The sequence below is a fragment of the Phocoena phocoena genome, chromosome 15, assembly GCF_963924675.1.
Source record: "Phocoena phocoena chromosome 15, mPhoPho1.1, whole genome shotgun sequence".
Classification (NCBI taxonomy): Eukaryota; Metazoa; Chordata; class Mammalia; order Artiodactyla; family Phocoenidae; genus Phocoena; species Phocoena phocoena.
The window spans coordinates 46,049,238-46,064,403 of NC_089233.1; the positions used below are offsets into that span (position 1 = coordinate 46,049,238).

General features: G+C 39.2%; 1 protein-coding gene across 1 annotated transcript in view; it reads right to left on the reverse strand.

Moving 5' to 3' along the window:
• MACROD2 (mono-ADP ribosylhydrolase 2) overlaps positions 1 to 15,166 on the reverse strand; it is a 1,967,591-nt gene that overhangs the window by 586,688 nt on the left and 1,365,737 nt on the right. The gene's annotated exons all lie outside the window — the stretch shown is intronic.

Genomic DNA, 15,166 nt, shown 5'->3' on the forward strand with positions numbered 1-15,166 from the left:
GTTGGCTCCTGTACTGGGAGGTGAACAAACCAAGTTGTGCAGAATGTGACACACCTGTGAGTTACTAAAAAATAGTTTAGATTAAATTTTGTTCTACTCTCAGGGAGTTGACTTAGTGTATGCACTAAGTCATCATTCCTGTTAGAGAGGCAATGAGGAACTCACACAGGTATAGGTGGATAGATGCATGGATGGATGGATGGATGGGATGAGGGTGGCAGGATGGAAAGATAGGTAGATGAAAGGATGGTTGGGATAATTCTTGATTTAGGGGTAGTAGCTTGATTCAGCTACCACTAGCTCTGGTAGACTTTGACTTCATTGAAAGTTTGATCTCACAAAGTAAAGGACTTGATTTTTAACCACAATGTTATAATTGCATCTTTCTTAAGGACAAACAAAATAAAAACCATCCATAACAGATTGTAACTCTGTCTCAGATAGAACTTATTGCAGCCAAGAGTTATACTCCTTTCGAGTGTGTGAAAGAATTTCTGCCCACGGTTTTTCCTCTCCCTCCATGTTAGTTTCTTTGGGGAGGGATTTGTTGAAAGTGGGACACATCCTCAACATGGAAAAAAATACAGTTTCATTAGTAACAGATGTCACTGAGGAATGTTTTTGAGGACATAGTAAGAGGCCAATGATTCTGCCCTAGAGATTTATTTCCCCCGAGTTACAAAGAGCTGTCCAAGGTTCCTTCACCTTATGAAATGCATTCCTGTCTCAACCAACATTTCGTCATGTGATCTCTAGCTCATATCTAATTGCAGAAACTACAAATGATGCCTTTTTGGCACACTTCCCACTTCTGTACTGGTTTTCAGTGTTCTGCTAGAAGCACAGATATCCCAAAGGTGCTACTGTTGCTGGTACTTGTCCGTTCCCACTAGCCCATGCATTGCTCCTCTCTCCGTCATCTCTGATAGGCTCACCCAGGCTCCACCTGAACTTCTCCTAGGATGGGGAGTTCACTGGCTCATAAAGTACATGGACCAGCGCTCCTCAAATGTCAATGTGTATCTGCTCACCTGAACATCTTTTTTTCTTCTTTTTAAATTTTTATTGCAGTATAGTTGCTTTAAAATGTGGTGTTAGTTTCTGCTGTATAGCTAAGTGAATCAGCTATATGTATACATATATCCCCTCTTTTTCTGGATTTCCTTCCCATTTAGGTCACCACAGAGCACTAAGTAGAGTTTCCCAGTGCTATACAGTAGGTTCTCATTAGTTATCTATTTTATACATAGTAGTGTGTATATGTCCATCCCAATCTCCCAATTCATCCCACCTGAACATCTTGCTAAAGTGAAAACCTGGATTCAGTAGATCTGGGGCAGGCTGAGATTATGCATTTCTAACAGTCTCACAGGTGATGGTAATATTGCTGGTCTGTGTATATTGACAGTGGCAAGGAACTAGACAATAATACCATTTCAAGTGCTACTTTTCAAGACAACACTGCATGAGTTGAAACCTGAGGAAAACAGGGAGGAAATTACTGTTCCCACTTAATACACGGGTACCTGAAGTGGCAGATCTTCCAAAGCTACACAGGAGTTAGTAATAAATCAGGAAGAGGTCAGATGATGAAGCCCATGCTCTTCCCCCAACCCTTGTACTTTCCCACAAAATTGCTCTGTTCAAACACCCAGCTCCTCTCATCCTGATAAATACACTTATCCTTCTTCTCACATGAACAGAATGTCAACATTAGAGTCTCAATTATTTCCTGGTGGGACTATTTTGTTCCTATCTGTCCACGTCACTTCTATATTTTAGACCCACAGTCAAAGTATTCCAATTTGGACTAGAATAGTCCTGAAACATTACTGTGTAGACAAATGACTGGGGGACCTTTTATAAATGCAGATTCTGATTCAGTAGGTCTGGGTTGAGGTCTTAGCTCCTGCATTTTAACAGCTCCCAGAAGATACCTATGCTGCTGATCTTGGGACTACAGTCTGAGTAGCAAGAGTTCAGACCATTACTCCCTGAAATTTCACACTGATCCCTCTTCTCATTTTACCTCTATATCAGTAAAACCCATTATGGTGCAAATGACAGGAAACTTAACTCCAAGTAGCACTCAAAATGAAAAAAATATATATAATCTTTTATAATTTAAAAATTTCGGTTATATGTGTAGCTTCAGATAAAGCTTGATCCAGCTTCTCAGTGATATCTCCAACTACTATAGTAAGTGACTGCTTGATTTGGGCTCATTTGCTGATGTGAACCACATGTGTGTACATATGTAGTAGTTGTGAATATGCTACCTGATGAGGAGGAAGTCACGTAGTATGTCAGGTGCTTTTATTCCTGCTAAGACAGAAGTTGAGGTGTCCCTTCTTGTCAAAATTGCAAATGGATATTTTCTTGGGTTGGGAAGAATGCCCTGTGGAATGATTTCTGAGACTATTTCTGCTCTAAAGGCTATGATTTAGGGATCTGAGAAAGTTCTAAGAACCTGGTCAAAATTAGAAGGCATGGATGATTAAGGACTAAGAAAAATACCCATGACATATGAATTCTCATGTCTTGCCTTCAGATTGAAACATAAGCCCCGAGTTAATTTATAATTTTCAAAATGCTCCACTAAAGCTTCTCTGAACTCTCACCCCAATATTTAATAATCCTCCCCAATCACATGTAAATGTTCCCCCTTGTGCCATTTCCTCCTCTTCTACTACCTCTGCCTCCACTCTTTCCTTGTTTTGATTTGGTACAGTGGAGGCATCCTTAACAAGGCACGTTGGACCACTCTTACAGGACTGGAGCTCCTAATCAATAGCTTCAGAAAAGTTAGGAAGGGGAAGGAAAGACAAGAGTCTCTTTTCTTTAGTTATGGTGCATTTTCCATAGTCCAGTCACTCTAGTCTTTCCATTCAGAATTCCAAAGTGTCTGGAATCTTGACCCTCATTTTCATTCATTTTTTATGTGGAGCAAAACTTGCAAAAAAATTATATTCCTATGGGAAATCTCATGACATTTTGCTTTCTGCAGTGAATGCACAAGTTTGCAAGATTATGTTGATCTGATGGTGACTCTGCTGTCACATTCAGGAACTGAAATGATGGAAGAAAAATGCAAATACAGTCACTAAATGAAATCGAGGAAAGGTACTTGTTTATAGTTATGGATCTTTATTCTATTTTTCTCCTGTTGAATGATAATATACAGTATTTTCTAGTCACTTGTGGTAAGGGATATTTTTGGAAAATTATTAGGAATTCAGATGTGAACATCTTTGGGTACATTTTATTAGGGAGATTTTTAAGTGTGTAATTTTATGATATTTTATGAGCTTTTATAAATGGGCCATTTGTCCAGATAAGAAATTTAGTTATAGAATGAACATAGAGTTATATTTGGATCTTAATTACACAGGCCAGAACCACTGGCAAAGTCATTAGACATAATAATTCCTAAGCTTCCCAGAAGAATGGACCGATCAGGGGGTGATCTCACTGGGGCCATTTTCTGGCTTTAAGAGGCCTGAAATTTTACTCTGAGGTTTCTCAATAATTTAAACGACATAGTGTCTGTGCTAAGATCTCAGACAGCTGTCAATTTCCAGCTGGAAAACAGAGTCTGGGTCTACAAAGGCCCCACAACTTCAGAAAATTGATGAAGGTATCTGGATAAATCAATCAAATGGAAATGATTTTAGACAAACGTTTTCTTTAACCTACACTGTGCTGATGCGTCGTTCACTTAGCCCATATGCTTTGATGTTTTAGTTACTACATTTTGATTGATTGACAAGACTTGGCGTGGTCGAAAGGCAATACATACAGGGTATTAATTAACTCTATTAATTGGGCTGAATTTTCTTCCCTTCTTGATCTTTTCTCCCCTTATTTCAGTTTTTTTAAAATCCCCTCAAACTTGCTTAAACTCTTCTCCACAGGTCAATTGTCTCATTAACACAAATAAAATTATAGGTTGTTCTGAGACTCCAACTGGTAGCAACAACTAATATTATTAACAGCTCTTTTTCCAACTGCAATTGCACCCTCGGGGACATAATGAGAAACTAATTACCACTGATTTAGCATCTGAACTTTTCAGGCATTCTTTGTCAACCACTAGATAACTAGCATTAGGAACAATAGAGAAGGCAGGGAGAATGTTCAGAGGTGCTGAGAACCTACATGCAGCCACAGGTGTATCAAGAGGCACAAGAATACCCACAGCAGCAGCCAGCGTAGACACTTCCAACACCACTCCCATGATGCTGTGCAGCATCCAGGATTAGCCCTTCTGGATCCGTCCTCTTGTGGACTGGGATTCCATTTCAGCAAGTAGTAGATGGGCTTTATGGGTTGGAAAATGAAGGATGAGCTAGTGATAAACATTGGTGTTTCCCATTCGGCCATATTTTTCTCACAGCTCCATATGGGGTCAAAAAATTCAATTGCAGTCAAAGCACAAAATCATCACAATTTTTAGATATAGTCTGAAACACTAGCTAAGTAATTTGGGGACAGTTCTAATACGAACTTACTAGACTAAATGTCATTGTGATGTATGAGGAAATTGGATTTTTCTATAATATTTATTCAAACTCATGTGATCATAGTTTTATCCTACACTTTCAAGAAACTTTAATAAAACATCCATAGCAAGATGTAGTTTTTCAAAATTTACCTGAGAAGGGGGATGAGATGGGGGGATGTGGAACAGGATTTTCAAAATCTGAATTTTTTTTTTTCATTATCAGACAAAATCAGTTCTGGCAAATTTTTAAAGTAAGCCATTTAACAAAGTAAAAGAAGCAATACTATATATGAAGAATATTAAGATTCTCTTTACTAAAACTTCAGACTAACAACCACTGGAAATTTCAAATTGAAATATTTTTCCAAGAAAGGCAAGTCATGATTTCTAAAGAGTTTCTGTTTTGGAATATTGTCCAGGTTGTGATTTGGTCTGTGTGTGTGTGTGTGTGTGTGTGTGTGTGCGCGGGTGTGTGTATATATACCCTGGAGGCAATTAGTTAAGTACCCTAATCAGGTATTCACTCTCCACAGATGGCTACATCAACCATATCTACTATCAATATTGAACAGTAGAGGGTTAGTTAACAACCAACAGAGATATTAGAAGTAATTCTTCATTGGTAAGATGAGATATGATAGTTGGCCAGAGAAATTGTATGGGCACCATCACCTTTGTATGAGACATCCATGAGAATCTGGCAAGGTCAACCACCTAAGAGCTTGAGAGACACGCCGAGGTCCACGGCTCTAACTGATGTTACAATCACACACTGAATGGACGAGTCCATGGCCTCATCTACCTTCAGGAATGGCTGCTCAAAATGACCTTTTTTAGACTAGATGACTATTTTTGTGACTGCTTGCTAATGGATGTTGGTACGCGCGACAGAATTCAGCCTGAGAAGTGCCTGCATTGTAACATAGAGTTTGATATGGATGCGAGTTATCAGTAGGAATGTTCCCTTCCTTCTATTTTTCGCCCTTACCAGAGGCCAGTAATATTTGACAAATGGACTTAACAATTGTTGATGAAGCTAAAGGTTGTGGGCAGAAACACAGAAACAAAGGTGGAGAGGGTGCTGGAGGGTCTGACTCAGGAGCAGGCAGGAGATCCCCAAACAGATGGTGTTCCTCCAATACACCCAAGAACAGTAACTTGTTCATGCAGGGGAGACATGATTTTTTTCCTTTTCAATCTAGTTACAAAATATACTATCAGCTCAAAAATTAATGCTACCATACAGTATATTTCTCCTTATCAAGATCCACTTGATGGCAGTAAGAACTAGAAAGCTAGAGATATTCGACAGTTGTATTTAGGGGGAGGCTCTGGTCTGGATGAAAATTTTCTTCCATTACATTTATTCATGTCTGTCGGTTAAGAATTTCCTCTTGTTTACAAGTATCTTTACTGTTTCCCAATTATTTTTTATTTACCTATTTTCAATCTTTCTGAGAAACTAAAAGAAAAGAAGAAAGCATTTTTTTTTTTAAAGAAAATAATGAGAGGAAAAAGGAGAACAGACCCAGACCAAGACAAAACATGGGGGCCAGATATTAACAGCCAATTTAATAGTTCCAAGGTTGCACCCTGATTTGTTTCCTTAGCTCAACCAGTTGTCACTATATGTAGTTTGGTGTGTAGCAAATTACACTGATGCTCTACCCATGGCACCTTAAAGTTCACTGTTCCCTTGCATGACAGTGCCTTCTCATCGCAAGTCCCTGTGACTCTCTGGCCAGGATGGGTGAAGAAGAGAAGGTGACAGGTATCAGGTGGGGCAATTCCGAGATGTACGTACCCCATGCAATCTGTGCCCATATTAAGCACACGTTTTAAATAAGCCATCTTTATTCTCCCAGAGACGTGAACAAATAGCCCTTTCCCTTTATTGCTATTTCCGCCTTCTATTGCCACACCCTTGTTCTGCTGCTTGGAAGAATTACAGACTGCAGCCTTGTGACTCCTGGAACTGCATATGATCACTATTAAAGCGGAAAAATGAATTGCAAAATGAAAACCTTTCATTTCAATTGCAAAATGAAAACCCCGCAACTTAATATACAGAAAATAAAGGCAAGGAAGTACACAAGTGAAATCTTAGGGGAGCTTGATGCCTAGTCATGGTAATTAAGCAGAAAAATCATGTATGGGTATCATGCATCATTTGGTCCTGAGTAGAGGTTATATTATTGCACAAAGGCTCAAAGATTGTCCATGTGTACAAAGTTGATCTATATCCCAAACCAGAATTGGTTTCCATGGAAGCTTTAAAATAATGATAATGATAATAATAATAAATTGATTTTGTTACAGCTTTATCAGTTATAGGTAAGGAAAGGTAGACAAGAAACGAGGCCAAATGTATTAATATTGGGACAGTTAACAAGCAAAGGAGATATCAGAGATAATTCCTTACTGGCAAAATGAGTGGTGTGCAAGATATGTAGTTAGAATTGAAGAAACAAAAATTCCCTGACCTGCTGATCTGGTGGCAAGTATTTGAGACCAAAGAAACTTCCCTGAAGCAGAATAGATAAAATGACACCATTTTCACAAACCAGCTTGCTTCACCTTTGAAGAAATTCTCTCAGATTTCCTTCGTCCTCAAAGATAACAGAAACACGACTCTCAGACAAATATTTACAAGTCTTGGCACCACAGAGCTCTCTCCTCCCTGTAATGTCTTGTGTATTTATACGGAGGCACGCTCACTGCCGCTGAAAGATGTCGTCTCTGGAGGGGAAGGGCCAGAGGTCATCTTTAATGTGGTTTTATTCCACTGATCTCAGTGGCTGTACAGGAGGGAGAGCTTTCATTTAGTGAGGTCTTTACTCCGATTCACTTCTGGTATGTTCTCGTGCTTTGCCCCTTCATGGTTTTAAGGTCAAAAGTAAGATGAGAAGATGCGGCTTGCCTAAAGCAGTGAATAACAAAGAGAGACTTAAAAAGCCAAGAACTGTTATAGAAACATGTATTTTATTAGGTCTTGTACAAAAAGCTAGCAAATACCACCAAGGCTGTGAGCTATAATCAGATAAATGCCATCAAATACTCTGAGGACTTCAACTGCACAGCCAGACCTGTCATCTGCCCGGACTGGGAGGTTAAGCCGAGGTTTGTCATAAACTCTGCGGAAGAGGGCATTTGTGTCTAAATCCTACATTCTCCACGAAGACATTCTGCCTATGGCATTGCAGGGTTGATTTTTTAAATTCCCTTAAAATAAACTTCTAGTTTCAAATTCATGAGATTCTTGAAATCTTCTATAATTCCTACATATTTCCTGCCTTGCACCGCCTAGAAGTTTTCTTGTTGTTGTTTTTTCTGGTGTTTGTTTGTTTTTAATTCAGCAAATTTAAATGGCCACACTGCGTCCCATGTCTTAATGGAATATTTGGAGGTATGACTGTTCTGAAGCTGGATTTTGGGGTATCAGACATTGGGCTGAGAGATCTTTGGATCTCGCTGTCGCTAATTAGCTGTGAGACCTTGAGGAAACCACTTCTGTTTCCCTGGGCCTCATGGAAAATGAGGAAGCCATACCGGCTAATATGTAAACTTCTTTTCTAGTCTGATGTCCTGTGACTCTAATAAGCACAGATAACCATCCTCGAGCACTTACCACGTGCTATGCAGTATTCCAAAAGTACTGTATGGATTACTCAATTTTCACCACAGTCTATAAGGTAGGTACTACTTTTGTTATTGACCCCATTTCATGAATGAGAAAACTGAGGTTCAGTGTCTCATGTAAGATCGCACAGCCAGTGACTGGACAAGCTAGGATGGACAAGGCACTCTGCCTCTAAAGGATGCCCTCTTTTATTTTTTTTTTAAGGTATCTATATGCTACCTTTTGTTTTTAAATTTTTTTAAGTTTAATTGAAGTATAGTTGACTTGCAATGTTGTGTTAATTTCTTCTGTACAGCAAAGTGACTCAGTTATACACATCTACATACACACGTATATATATTCTTTATCATATTCTTTTCCATTATGGTTTGTCACAGGATATTGAATATAGTTCCCTGTGCTCTATAGCAGGACCTTGCTCTTTATCCGTTAGCAGATGACGCCCTCTTTACCACCAGGCAAGTCTGCCTCTAGAGCCACCTCTGACCTCCTTCATGCTGTCCCAAGCGTAAAAAACCCACAGCTGCACAGTGTCTCAGGGGGTTCCCACAAAAGCAGACACTGAAACCAGGATTTTGGAAAAAGTGTTTTATCTGGGAGATGATTTCAGAAGTACCGTGAGGTAGACTGACGCGTGAGACAAGGGAGAGAGGAAAGCAGCACACGTACATGAATGAAGGGGTTACTAGTCTGGGCGACCGGCACTCTTTCCTGCAGGGGGCGCTCTGAGGAAGTGCACAGAACACAACTTGGAGTTTTCCATTGAGCGGTGGTTGGGAGAGGGTATTTCCCTGACTAGCTCCCATCCTGATGGGCTAACTCTCTGAATTTCTGGCCTGCCTGCACTTGAGCCAAACACACCCTCTCAGCCAGAGAACTCTCCAGGCCTGAAATGCAGGCCGCCTTGAACAGTACAGAAACCGGGTTGTAACATCCCTGGTAGGCTGAGTGGCAAGGACAAGGCACTGACAGCATCTGCCAGGCGTGGCTGGGAAGTGCAGCAGCCAGGACACATGCGTAGGCCATCTGGCTCTAGTCCTTGGCCTGTGAACAGGCAAATCACCTATGCTGACAACTGTGTAGGCTCAGGAGTTACTAAGGGGAAAAACAGCCTTGCTCAAGCCCCTCTAAGGGTCTCTCTGCCAACCCGGCTTATGCCTGATGGGAGGCAAGAATCCCGACCCATTGTCTTGTTTGGTTTAATTCGATATTCGACACATCCCATGATTTATGGGAGTCCCAGGATACTTAATGAGTTTGATCTGTGCCTTGAACTAAAGGCATCTCCCCGTGCTCAGCCACTATCGATTAAAAATAAATGCTGGCTTTGTTTACTCTGGACAATTTGTCTTCTCTACAAATGTTCCATTAGGTATGAGTCTCATTTTTAGCTCAGTTGCCAAGACTAGTAAAATTTGGATAAGTGCAAAATGAAACATGCTTGCACTTTCTGCCCAAGTTGAAGGCGTTCAAAAAAATATTTTAAGCAAAACTTTTCATCTTCTTTTAATTAAAGAATAAAGCCCAGTTTGATCTTATTACTCTGTAAGACAACACTTCACCAGTAAAAGACATTCCCCAAGGACTCTAATAAAAAGAGCAAATATATCCTTATAATATGATTAATCCATATTAAAGATTCTCTTATGAAAGAAGATCAGTGAGACTCATTTGGAAGCGTTCTTAGCTTGGAGCCAGGAGGTCAAGGGTTGTTACTATCTGACATTTATAGACCTGGTAGCAGAAGATGGTGAAGTATTTGACTGAGCAAATTGGATATGACCTAACAGCCCAATAAAACAATGCTGGCCACCTGCGCTGAGCTTTGCCATCATTTAGTCATCTTATCCTCGCATTACATTGCAGGTGATTCGAATGTAAATGATAACTGTAACATCAAACCACCTCAGCAGGTCCTGGGAGGATAAGATGACCAAATGCTGGCAACTTAAGGGAAGAAGGGTGCAGCAGTGAATAGACCTCTCAGTGCCGGAGGGGACTAACCTCTCCTTTCAGAACTCAGATTCTCTTGGGTAAATCATAGGTCACTCTTTGTGTTCATTCATTGAGCTTATCATCATGGACTCGTTGAGACCTCACTGTACCAGACACTGAGAAGCGCTGACCTTATTTGGGTGAGCAAAAGCATGCAGGGCCCCTACTCTCAACAACTTCAAAATCTGACAGGAAACGATAATTAAATGAAGGAAGTACACTGGTGTGAAAGTGCAAGTGTAAAAGTTTGCAGGAAGGAAAAATGTAAGACAAGAGAGTATGCAGTTGGCAATCTGACCTGATTATGAAGGTCAGGGTGGAAAGATTTCCCTGAGGCCATGACGTGGGAGCTAAGATCTGTAAGGTGAGGAGGAATTAACTAGATCAAGTGTACGGGAACAGCATTCCTAGGGAAGGGAATGTATGTGCAAAGGCCCTGCGCTGAGGAAGGCAACAGGAGCTAGAATGGGCTGGAGCCCAGACTCCATGAGAAGCATGGCACACGATGAGGGCAGAAAGACTTAATTAGGGGGTTTTGCTCTTATCCTAAGCAGAATCTCATTTGGGAGTATCTTCCTGTCGCTGCTGGAGGCTGCCCCACACGGATGGGCTGGTTCTATTGTAAGTCTCCTTTGTGCTGTATGAGGTGTTTGAGGGCTGAGACAAGACCATATTTGTCTCTGCCTTTTCTGAACTTAGCATCGTAACTGGCTCAATCAGTCTCTTCTTAAATTTTATTGAGATAAAATTAACATACCATAAAGTTCACCAATTTTAAAGTGTGCCATTTAGTGGTTGTTAGTATATTCACAAACTTGTTAAAAACGTCACCACTGTCTATTCCAGAACACTTCCATCACTCAAAAAAGCCCTGCTATTCGTTAGCAGTCACCCCCCATTCTCCTCTCGTCTTGTGCCTGACCTATGTTCTGTCTTTGGATTTGCCTATTCTGGACACTTAATGTAAATGCAGTCATACAATATATGACCTTTCGTATCTGGATTCCTAAATATAGCATACTATTTTTCTGGTTGAACCACACTGTACCATGAATCAGTACTTCATTCATTTTTATGATAATAATATTCCATCAGAATGGAACAATATCCCATTGTATGAATATACCACATTTTGCTTCTATCTGTTCATCAGGTGGTAGACATTTAGGTTGTTTTCACTTTTTAGCTATTATGAATAATGGTGCTATGGCATTCATGTAAAAGTTTTTGTGTGAATACTTGTCTTCAATGATTTCATTTAAATGTAGGATTAGAATCGCTCAGTTATATGGTAACTCTGTGTTTAACTTTTTAGGGAACTTCCACACTGTTTTCCATAGCAGTCTGCATCATTTTGTTATCCCACCAGTAATGTACAAAAGTTCTAGTTTTTCCACATCCTTCCCAACACGTATTATATGCTATTTTGATTACAGATATCCTACTAGGTGTGAAATGTTATCTCATTTTGGTTTTGATTTGCATTTTCCTAATGATGCTGAGCATCTTTTCATGTTCTTAGTGGCCATCTGTGTATCACTGAATAAATGTTTATTGAAGTCATTTGCCCATTTTTTTAAAAATTGGGTGGTTTGTCTTTTTGTTGTTGAATTGGAGGAATGGATACTAGAACCCTTATCAGTTTTATGAATTGCCAATATTTTATCCCAGTCTATGAGTTGTTTTTTAATTTCTTGACATTGTCTTTGGATGCATAAAAATTTGCAATTTTAATGAAGTCCAATTTATTTATTGTTTATTTTGTTGCTCGTGCGTTTGGTGTTATATTTAAGAAACTCTGTTCTAATCCAACATCACAAGATTCATACCTATGTTTCCTTTTAAGTGTTTTATAGTTTTAGCTCTTATATTTAGGTCTCATCTATTTGGAGTTTTTTTGTTTGTATAGGGTATGAGGAAGGGGTCCAAATTCATTCTTTTGCATGTGGATATTCATTTGCCCCAGCACCTTTTGTTGAACAGGCTATTTTTTTCTCCATTGAATTGTCTTGTACCTTTGTGAAAAATTAATTGACCATATACATATATGTGTTATTTCTGGGTTCTCAATTGTATTCTGTTTATCTATATATATCCTTATGCCACTACTACACTGACTTGATTACTGTAACTTTGCAGTAAATATTAAAATTGGGAAGTCGGAATCCTCCAATTTTATCCTTCTTTTTGAAAAGATTGTTTTGGCTATTTGAGTTATTTTGGTATTCTATATGAATTTTAGGAATAACTTTTCCATTTCTAAAAAAAAAGGCAGTTGGAATTTTGATAGTGATAACATTGAATCTGTAAATCACTTTGGGGAGTACTGTCATCTTAACAATATTAGGTCTTCCGATCAATGAACATGGGATGTCTTTCCATTTATTAACTCTTCTTAATTAATCTTAATAATGCTGATCCACCAGAGGGCAGAAAGCAGAAGCAAGAACTACAATTCTGCAGCCTGTGGAAGGAAAACCACATTCACAGAAAGATAGACAAAATGAAAAGGTAGAGGACTTTGTACCAGATGAAGGAAAAAGATAAAACCCCAGAAAAACAATTAAATGAAGTGGAGATAGGCAACCTTCCAGAAAAAGAATTCAGAATAATGACAGTGAAGATGATCCAGCACCTCGGAAAAAAACGGAGGCAAAGATTGAGAAGATGCAAGAAATGTTTAACAAAGACCTAGAAGAATGAAAGAACAAACACCTAGAAGAGTTAAAGAACAAACAGAGATGAACAATACAATAACTGGTATGAAAAATCCACTAGAAGGAATGAATAGCAGAAAAACTGAGGCAGACGAATGCATAAGTGACCTGGAAGACAGAATGGTGGAATTCACTGCTGTGGAAGAGAATAAAGAAAACAGAATGAAAAGAAATGAAGACAGCCTAAGAGACCTCTGAGACAATATTAAATGCAACAACATTCACATTATAGGGGTCCCAGAAGGAGAAGAGAGAGAGAAAGGACCCGAGGAAATATTTGAAGAGATTATAGTCGAAAACTTCCCTAACATGGGAAAGGAAATAGCCACACAAGTCCAGGAAGCACAGAGAGTCCCAGGCAGGCTAAACCCAAGAAGAAACATGCCGAGACACATAGTAATCTAACTGACAAAAATTAAAGACAAAAAAAAAATTATAAAAAGCAACAAGGGAAAAATGACAACATACAAGGGAACTCCCATAAGGTTAACAGCTGTTTTCTCAGCAGAACGTCTACAAACCAGAAGGGATCAGCACAATATATTTAAAGTGATGAAAGGGAGGAAACTGCAACCAGGATTACTCTAGCTGGCAAGGATCTCATTCAGATTTGACGGAGAAATCAAAAGCTTTACAGATAAGCAAAAGCTAGGAGAATTCAGCACCACCAGACCAGCTCTACAACAAATGCTAAAGAAACTTCTCTAAGTGGGAAACACAAGAGAAGAAAAGGACCTGCAAAAACAAACCCATAACAATTAAGAAAATGGGAAGAGGAACATAAATATCAATAATTACCTTAAACGTGAATGGATTAAATGCTCCAGCCAAAAGACACAGGCTCACTGGATGGATACAAAAACAAGACCCATATATATGCTGTCTACAAGAGACCCACTTCATACCTAGGGACACATACAGACTGAAAGTGAGGGGATGGAAAAAGATATTCCATGCAAATGGAAATCAAAAGAAAGCTGGAGTAGCAATACTCATATCTGATAAAATAGACTTTAAAATAAAGAATGTTACAAGAGACAAGGAAGGACACTACATAATGATCAAGGGATCAATCCAAGAAGAAGATATACAATTATAAATATATACACACCCAACATAGGAGCACCTCAATACATAAGGCAACTGCTAACAGCTATAAAAGCAGAAATCGACAATAACACAAGAATAGTGGGGGACTTTAACACCTCACTTACACCAATGGACAGATCATCCAAACAGAAAATTAATAAGCAAACACAAGCTTTAAATGACACAATAGACCAGAGAGATTTAATTGATATTTACAGGACATTCCATTCAAAAACAGCAGATTACACTTTCTTCTCAAGTGCACACGGAACAGTCTCCAGGATAGATCACACCTTGGGTCACAAATCAAGCCTCAATAAATTGAAGAAAACTGAAATCATATCAAGCATCTTTTCTGACCACAACTCTATGATATTAGAAATCAATTACAGGGAAAAAAAAAGTAAAAAACAGAAACACACGGAGGGTAAACAATACGTCACTAAATAACCAAGAGATCACTGAAGAAATCAAAGAGGAAGTAAAAAAATATCTAGAGGGCTTCCCTGGTGGCAGAGTGGTTGAGAGGCCGCCTGCCGATGCAGGGGACACGGGTTTGTGCCCCGGTCCAGGAAGATCCCACGTGCTGCAGAGCGGCTAGGCCCGTGAGCCATGGCTGCTGAGCCTGCGTGTCTGGAGCCTGTGCTCCACAGCAGGAGAGGCCACAACAGTGAGAGGCCCACATACCACCAAAAAAAAAAAAAAAAACCTAGAGACAATGAAAACACGATGATCCAAAACCTATGGGATGCAGCAAAAGGAGTTCTATGGGGGAAGTTTATAGCAATACAAGTCTACCTCAAGAAACAAGAAAAATCTCAAATATACAATCTAACATTATACCTAAAGGAACTAGAGAAAGAAGAACAAACAAAACCCAAAGTTAGTAGAAGGAAAGAAATCATAAAGATCAGAGCAGATATAAATGAAATAGAAACAAAGAAAACAATAGTAAAGATCTATAAAACTAAAATCTGGTTCTTTGAGAAGATAAACAAAATTGATAAACCTTTAGCCAGACTCATCAAGAAAAAGGAGAGGACTCAAATCAAGAAAATTAAAAATGAAAAAGGAGAAGTTACAACAGACACCGCAGAAATACAAAGCATCATAAGAGACTACTACAAGTAACTCTATGCCAGTAAAATGGACAACCTGGAAGAAATGGACAAATTCTTAGAAAGGTATAACCTTCCAAGACTGAACCAGGAAGAAATAGAA